This window comes from Melopsittacus undulatus, unplaced genomic scaffold, assembly GCF_012275295.1.
Source record: "Melopsittacus undulatus isolate bMelUnd1 unplaced genomic scaffold, bMelUnd1.mat.Z mat_scaffold_539_arrow_ctg1, whole genome shotgun sequence".
NCBI lineage: Eukaryota > Metazoa > Chordata > Aves > Psittaciformes > Psittaculidae > Melopsittacus > Melopsittacus undulatus.
In genome coordinates, this window is record NW_022994404.1 from 4169 (window position 1) to 12283 (window position 8115).

At 41.0% G+C, this 8115-nt stretch overlaps 1 pseudogene; it reads left to right on the plus strand.

Moving 5' to 3' along the window:
• The first annotated feature begins 335 nt into the window (after positions 1-335).
• Positions 336-7485, plus strand: LOC117438643 (heterochromatin-associated protein MENT-like; annotated as a pseudogene).
• The last annotated feature ends 630 nt before the right edge of the window (positions 7486-8115 follow it).

Consider the following 8115-nt stretch of genomic DNA (forward strand, 5'->3'; position numbering starts at 1 on the left):
TTCACTAATCATTTATTTTAAACAACAGACCAGCTATTTTCAGTTATGTCCGCACCACCAGAAGACCATTGGAACAGTCGAACTGTTCTGCTATCCTGTCAATAGACTATTGTGGTGTAATGACAGAGCTGAGATCTTAATTCCATTGTCCTTTTGAAATGTCTAAACATGAAAAGTGACAAGGTCAGCAAAGAGGACAAAGTTACGTAAGGTCTTCTGGGGATGTGGTAAAAAGGAGCTTTGCTTAGGCGGAAACAACCTGGATGGAGGAGAGAAGGAAAGGGAGGTGCAAGGACTATAAGTAGTCCTTGCACCTCCCTTTTCCTTGCTTAACACACAAACACAGAACCTGACTGAGGACAAGACATAAGTCTTATCTCCCACAGGATCAGAGGTAAATATTTAAATCAATTTAAGTAACTTTTCTGATACTTTTAAAAAAGCAATCTGTGGCTCGTATGGTTGTATAAGTAATAATGCATTGTTCTACACTAATATTTGTCTAGATGTCATCCCTTAGAGAATATAGATCTCTGAGGCTAAGGAAAAATGCTAATTTGGGGCATAACATCATAAGAAGTGAAGTTTTCTTAGGGCAGTTACTGTCTTACTAATTTAAATCTTCAGTTTGCAATGGTTTGCAGCCAAATACTTGATAAATACCTGTAGATGTCAGAGATTGTCCCATAATTTCTGTTGCTCCATTCCATAGATATAAATCTCAATAATAATATTAACAACAACAATAACATCAATGACAGCATTTCTGGTCTCTTAACTGGAAAACATAAGGCAGACACTATTGAGCAGATATTTTAAAGTCTGAAATACTCATAACCTCAAGGAATCTTCCAGTTTCTGGGAAAAATAAAATTGCTGGGATGTACAGGAGGGGTGGTAGGTAAACATCATGAGTAAAACTCTATCAGTCTAAAAGCAAATACCAGAATAGGTAGCTGGGCAGAAAAAGCACATTAGCCCAAGAGTTATACCTAAATTCTTCCCCAGTTTCAGCTCTCCGTTCTGCACAGGTCAAAGAGGAACTAGTGAGAAAATCAGGCGTGTTGTGAGCCTATGTATTAAAATTGTATTTAAATTCCCCTGGAACATTACTTTGCTAAATTATTAGTTAAGGACAAAAAGGAAGAAAAATAACCAGCTTACAAGTCTGCATGTTTTTGAAAACCAAAAGCAGAAAGAAACATAAAGAAAATGGCAGCTCTGTAGAAGATGACATATGTAAAATCATAGGAAAATATTTGAATAACAGAAAAACCTAAAAGAAATTGCTGCTTCTAACAGATGGAAATCAGCATCTGTGTGGAAGATAAAGCATACAACTAGGCTATTAGTTTTAGTGGGTGCCAAGGCATCGTGTTGCACATGTAACATTTCTCATTAATATGCACTGCATATGTAATTTTAAACATTCAAATAGTACAATTCTGCCTCTTGCCTCTTTCCAGGTTGCAGCAATGGAACTGGTCTCAACATCAGTTGGCAAGTTTACGGTTGATCTTTTCAACAAGCTGAATGAGGCAAACAAGGGCAAAAACATTTTCTTTTCCCCTGGAGTGTATCATCTGCTATGGCTCTGGTGTACCTGGGTGCAAAAGGCAATACAGCAATAGAGATGGCAGAGGTAGGTTGCTCTATGAAGCATACATCCCACATGATACCTGGCTCCTACAATGGCTTGCAAAATTTAGTGCTAGATAGAAAAAATTGCCACCACAATGACAAGGAACAAAAGCAGACCAGAGAATGAATCAAGTGAATGGTAAGAGAAAGTGTCCTGTGGGTATCACACACTGAGCACAGAGGCTCTCTGAACCTGACTTCTTCTAAATTATTCTACACCTTCTAATTCATCCTGTGATTCTATGATTCTGTCACAGACGGGATATTCCCTTTGAGAAGCAAAGAGTTGGTTACAGTAGCTCCTAGCTGGCAGGAAGTTGCAGATCCCAGCACCCCCCCCCTCTTCCCTGTCCAGGATGCACATTTCTATCTTGATTTATGCTTTCCTAAACAACTGCCTGACAATCCACCAGGAAAACAAGAATTGCTTTGGTATCTCCACATTCTCTGACCCAGTCCTTCTTACTGCCTGGCATATTGCTGGCTCAAAGGGGATGTTCAGCACTGCCCAGGACTCTTCTCTGTGTCAGCACATTCTCATTCAGATGCCTTAGTACCGTTATCTTGGGTAGAAGCATTTGGGTTTGCGTAAAACACACTGCTATTGCTTAGAGCAACAGCTATGGAAGGGAGTTCAGCCTTGCAGCGTGCAGACAGAAGCACTGTGTCGATGGTGTGGAAGGGGTACTGTGCTACCCCATTCTTACTCTGTGGGATTTATGTGCACTACATCTTCACCGTCCCTTTGATTAGTCACCTAAGCACCAGGTAGAGCAATGATTATCATAGGGAGCAAAAGAAGACAACTTTGATCCCCATTTGGCTTTAAGTCACACCAGTTCCTTCTGTTTCTCACCTTCGGAAACTCTGCTTGCAGGTTCTTCATTTCACTCAAACAGCAAGATCTGAAGGCTCTTCTTCTGTGGCCAGACCTTTTCGGGGGAGACCAAAGAGAAGAAAAATGGTATCTATCAGAACTGAAATCCCAAGATAAAGAAACTTGAGAATCAAAATATCCAAACAAAGCTTTAGAAGTCTTAAATGTTCTTGACTGCCACCCTCTTTAAATTACAAACCCCAACATACTTCACAACAGGACTCAGGTTCAGTTCCTTTCACTCACTCAGATTCTGAGAAGCATGGAAAGGCAAGTCATTGGGATAGTCTGGAAGGTTTGCTATATGACAGATCAGTTAATCCAGCCATAAAGAAAGCCCTGCAAATAGCAGTGATGGTAAACTTAGAAAAATAGAAAGGAAGAGAGTGAAACCCAAATCCCTCTCTCACATACATCACCCAGTGTGTTTTGAAAACTTCATAAAAAATGCAACTTCTAAATGTATGGTTTCTCTTTCCAAGGATCCTGAGTACAAGCAAGGTGAAGATACCCACTCTGGCTTCAAAGAGCTCCTGACTGCCATCAATAAACCCAGAAGCACTTACTCACTGAAAACTGCCAACCGCATTTACATGGAAAAACTTTTGTGTTATTGCCTGTAAGTTAAGTGTCAGACAGAAGGAAGAAAAAGTGCAAAAATATTTCTCATTTTAATTGCTTGCCATTAATAGATCAGATTTGAAGCTGCCCCTGAATACTGTAACTAAGGAGCACTGGAATCCAGTGATATATTTATCTGTAAAATACCAGTCGGTTTGCTCATGGTATTTAAGGATTGCACTGCCCTTTGGCTATAGGGTAGGGATGCCTTTTCATGCAACATGTCCTTTATTACTGGAACCCCCAACATATACAATTATAAACGAGGCATTAAAATAAGCACATCTATGGGATGTGCACAGCCTTCTTCCTTTTTCCAAATGAAAGTGGGAAAAAAAAGAAGAGAATATTCTGTCCTTTGGTTATTTCTTAAACTGTTAACTTGTAGTCTAACAGAGAGTAACAACTAAAAGCCTGCAGTACTCTAGGCCCAGAATCTATCAAGAAGGTCAAGAGCTAAAAAATTCCCTTTGGGACTGGAAAATCCAGTATATTATAGAACTTACTTTTTTTCACATTGTGTGTTTTATTTTTCAGGTATACATACAGCTCAGTAAGAAGTACTACAAAGCAGAGCCACAGAATGTTAGCTTTAAGACAGCCATGGAACAATCCAGAAAGGAAATTAACACTTGGGTTGAAAAACAAACTGAGGGTAAGCTGAACTCAACCCAACATTATCCCTCTCTTATTAAAAGTCAGCCTGCCATTTGCTTTGGGCAGGTGCCCTTGCTTTTCCACATGCTACTGCAGCAGCCAGGTCATGCCTTGCAATGCAGACAGAGAGCAGAGACGCAGTGGGAGGACAGAGAAAGAGAAGCACGCTTCAGCAGCTTCAGATACCCAATCCAGACCTCAGCAAGCTCCCTGGGGAGACTCCCATGAGTTCTGCTGTGGTCTTCATCAGCTGGTCCTCAAGCACAGCTGCTGCCCTGATGCTGCACCCATGCATCACAGGCAGAGAAGGCAGAGGAGAGAAACACCTCTGCCTGCCAGTGTGCTCCAAGGCAGGTGGAAATGCCTACCCAGCTGTAACCACTCTGCACCAACCAGAGGTGCTGGCCTTCTTTTACCTGATGTTAACAAGCTGGTGAGACAGTATGTGGCTTCCTGCTTCTAGCTGCTTGCCATGAAGCTGTGATGTTTTCTGGAGAAGGAATCTCTGTCAGCTAGCAGGAGAATCAAGCAGCAAACAGCTTTAGAAACTTAAACAAGCTAATTGATTGATGTCAGGGGAGTATTTTAAGAAGTTCAGCATTGAGGCATGGACTTTTTCACTAAGGAGCTGAATTGAGAGGAAAGCCAGTAAAACATGTCCTCATTGTGTTACACTAGAATAAAACCAACCTCTTCTGATTTCAAAAGGCAAAATCAAGAATTTGCTGGGTCCACGAGATGTGACAACCTCCACGAAGCTCGTCCTAGTAAATGCTGTTTACTTCAAGGCAGAATGGGAGTGAAATTTCCCGAAGGGAATACAGTTGTGCAACCCTTCCCGACTGAGCAAGGTAAGCTCCTCCAGTAACCTTCTTACTATAAACAGGCTGGTGACAACAGCTACTGCTGAAATCTTTCCATTTCATAAGTCTTTTAGGTATCCCTGTAGTAACTAGGCTCTCTGTAAAAAGCTGGTTACAGCAAATGTGTTATTGCTCAGCTCACTGCAACATTAAGATGCTGCTCAGGTAAATGTTAATGAGGTCCAGGTAACAGCTACCATTTCCAGAAACACTAGAGTCACTTAAGACTTTTTTAAAAACAGTGCTAAAAGGGCTAGGTTGTAAAAACATGATTTTGAGACTCCACACTTCACAGGGAGGAACTACATGCCATGTCATAGATGAGTGCAGTACCAGGACTCTGCTGAGCAGCCTAGCTAGGCACCACACATACCCTCACCAATACAGCTGCCACAGGGTACCCTGAATAGCGGTATGGTTGAACCAAGACGAAATGTGAGTGGATGTATTTTAGAAGAGGTGTCAATGAATTCTCATCAAAAGACAAGAGCTCTCTGCAATTTCCATGTAGTGTATAGCTTCTGCTTTCTGATTAGCATGTATACAATGGCTGCTACTTTGAATGAAGGGCTGCAGATGTTAAGAGAGGTTACATACTCCTGCAAAGTGACTGCTTTCCAGGAATATCCCTCTCTATTGAGCCCTTTTGCTGAGACAATAGTGTCACCTCCTGTTAAGGGCTGTGACATAAAGAGCAAACGGCTCTTGTATTGCCAGAGAGGGGGCCACAGAAGAAGTGCACAAAACTCATCCTCTTAACCATAGCTGTTTCCCTGTCTGCAATGTTGCAAGACTATATCCCATAGCTGCTCCATCCCCCTAATCCCTGCAGACATTTCTAAACTCTCTTATGTGGGCTGCTGTGCATGTTTTGGGAAGAAAAGAAAAATCAGTCAGTTCAGCCCCCAGCAAAATATTCTAGCACAAACACCAAGATAAGAAATATTGTCTAGTTGAGAAAGGCTTTGGAAATGAATAACAAATAGCTGTTGTAAAAGCTGCTTATAAAAATGTCCCCTCCCTCCACTGCACTGAGTCACCATCATCCTTCCTTTCAAGAAATGATTTCTTACTTATAAATAAATACTTCACAGAACAAGACCAAGCCTGTGAAGATGATGTGCGTAAGAAATACATTTCCAGTTCTCATCATGGAAACACTGAATATCAAAATGATTGAGTTGCCATACTTGAAACATGAACTCAGTATGTTCATCCTCCTTCCTGATGACATCAAAGACGCCACTACAGGTCTTGAACAGGTAAAAAAGTATGCTACATCATTTTTGTATCACCACTCAGTCATAACATAAAAAAAAGGGCTGGCAGCTGTACTTTGCACTCTGAGGAAAGCTCTTTGATCTCCTCAATAGCTGAATAAATATTCTTTTAATTACCAAGATGGTATGTCAAAAAGGTCCTCCACAGTGAGTGCCCTTAGTTTTGGTAATAACTGAAAACAGTCAACACTGTGCATAACCAGATGCTTAGCTCTTTACAGTCCCATCACTGACACCCAATCCCACGTGATCTGTAAGGCTTAAATCTCCTTTCATTGCACATTCAGAAGTAACAGGTACTGTACAAGTACCCATAGGCTTCCTCCTGAGATAACAGAACACCTCTTCTCCATGACCTGGAAGTTTACTACCCATCTTTTTCTCATTCTGTTTGCCCCACACACATTCGTGTGATGCCTGAAAAACTAGGATTTCATGTGACTGATTTGCTATAATAATGAGATCTGCCACTGTAGTTATTACAATTGCAAGGACATTAAAATCCTTGGCCTCTATTAACTCAAGAATACCTGCCATTGCTCTCCTTCTTTTAATCTGAGCTGAACCCTGGTAACGTAAGAATGAGGACAGAGAGTGGCAGTGAAAGATTTTGCTGGAATCAGTCTGCTTTAAAATTGCCAAGGAAATAGGTTGCAATATTATCACTTGTTTCTATGGAACTGGACCAAATCATTTGCTACACGCTGGCAATATCCTAGCAATTTCCTTCACATCAGCACTGAATTTAAAGACAATGACATGGTTAGTGGTGGACTTGGCAGTGTTGTGGTAAATGCTGGACTTGATGATCTTAAAGGTCTTTTGCAACCTAGCTCATTCTATGAAAGAGCTGCCTTAGGAGATGGCAGCTATCGAGTGCTCTGTCTTTCCTTTTGCAAGGAATTTTGGAGAAGTGGTTCTCAAAACTTTACAGCATTAAGTCTCAGGTATTTGTTTGCACACCTTGCCTCTGATCATCAGAGAAACCAATCTATATTTCATGCTTTCAGCTAAATGCTAGATTTGCCATTAATGATTGTTTCATTCATTAAATTGTCATGAAATTGACTAATTCATTGTTAGAAAGTTGTTTATTCCCTTGTAAACATCAAATTCCTTCTCTTCTTAAATGATAGCTGGAGAGAGAAACTGACGTATGAGAAGCTGTCCGAATGGACTGATTCCAAGAAGATGACTGAAACTCTTGTAGATCTGTACCTTCCTAAGTTCACACTGGAGGAGAGATACGAACTCAGCGATAAATGAGCAGCATGGGAATGCACAGTGCCTTCAGCAGCAATGCTGATTTCAGTGGAATGGCTGAGAAGGGTGATATGCTCATCTCCAAAATTATTCACCAATCTTTTGTTGCAGTTGATGAGAAAGGCACTGAGGCAGCTGCTGCTACTGCAACTGTAGTACTAACAAGTGCACCCGTTGGCCATGTTCTGAAATTTAAGGCTGACCACCCTTTCCACTTCTTCATCAGACACAACAAATCCAAGAGCATCCTCTTCTTGGCAGATTCTGCTCTCCCCTAGAATGAGTTATTAGTTGCTCCTAGACAGCACCCTATGTTCACTGTTCAACAGAAAAATAGGTAATGCAGTGTTAAAAGCTCAACCTTAACCATGTAAGCCATATGTACTGAAAGTGTATGTTCTTTTCTTCCTTCCAAAGTAAGGCAGCACCCAGAAACCACCTTGTGCCTCAAAGACCACCCCTCTACTGCTCCTAATTGTCCTAATCAGACAACCCTCCACAGAAAACAGAGTGCAGAGTTTTGCTCCCTTGCATCATACCCGCTCTTCTGGCTTTGTTATTTGGGAGTAAGGTGGAGCATAAAAGCTCTGTGCACACAGGCTTTCACCCAGCCTTATGCCAAATATTACTCCAAGGGAAATGTAGTTTGCCCTCTTGAATCTCCCAGAGAGGAAAACAAGATTGTTGGAAATTAAAAAAAAAAAAAAATACAAACCTGGAATAATCTCAAAATACCCTTTAACTTCTCCTGTCTTACAACACATATATAGAAAAGTTACATTCCTCCTCTCCTGCCCCTGAAGCTTCATGAAAAAACAAGGCAGTGAAGGCAAAAACTCCAGCCTTTAACATTTAATTGCTGACTTCTAATCTTGCATTTTTCCTCATTTTTCTCAACTTTCTAGTTTAAGGT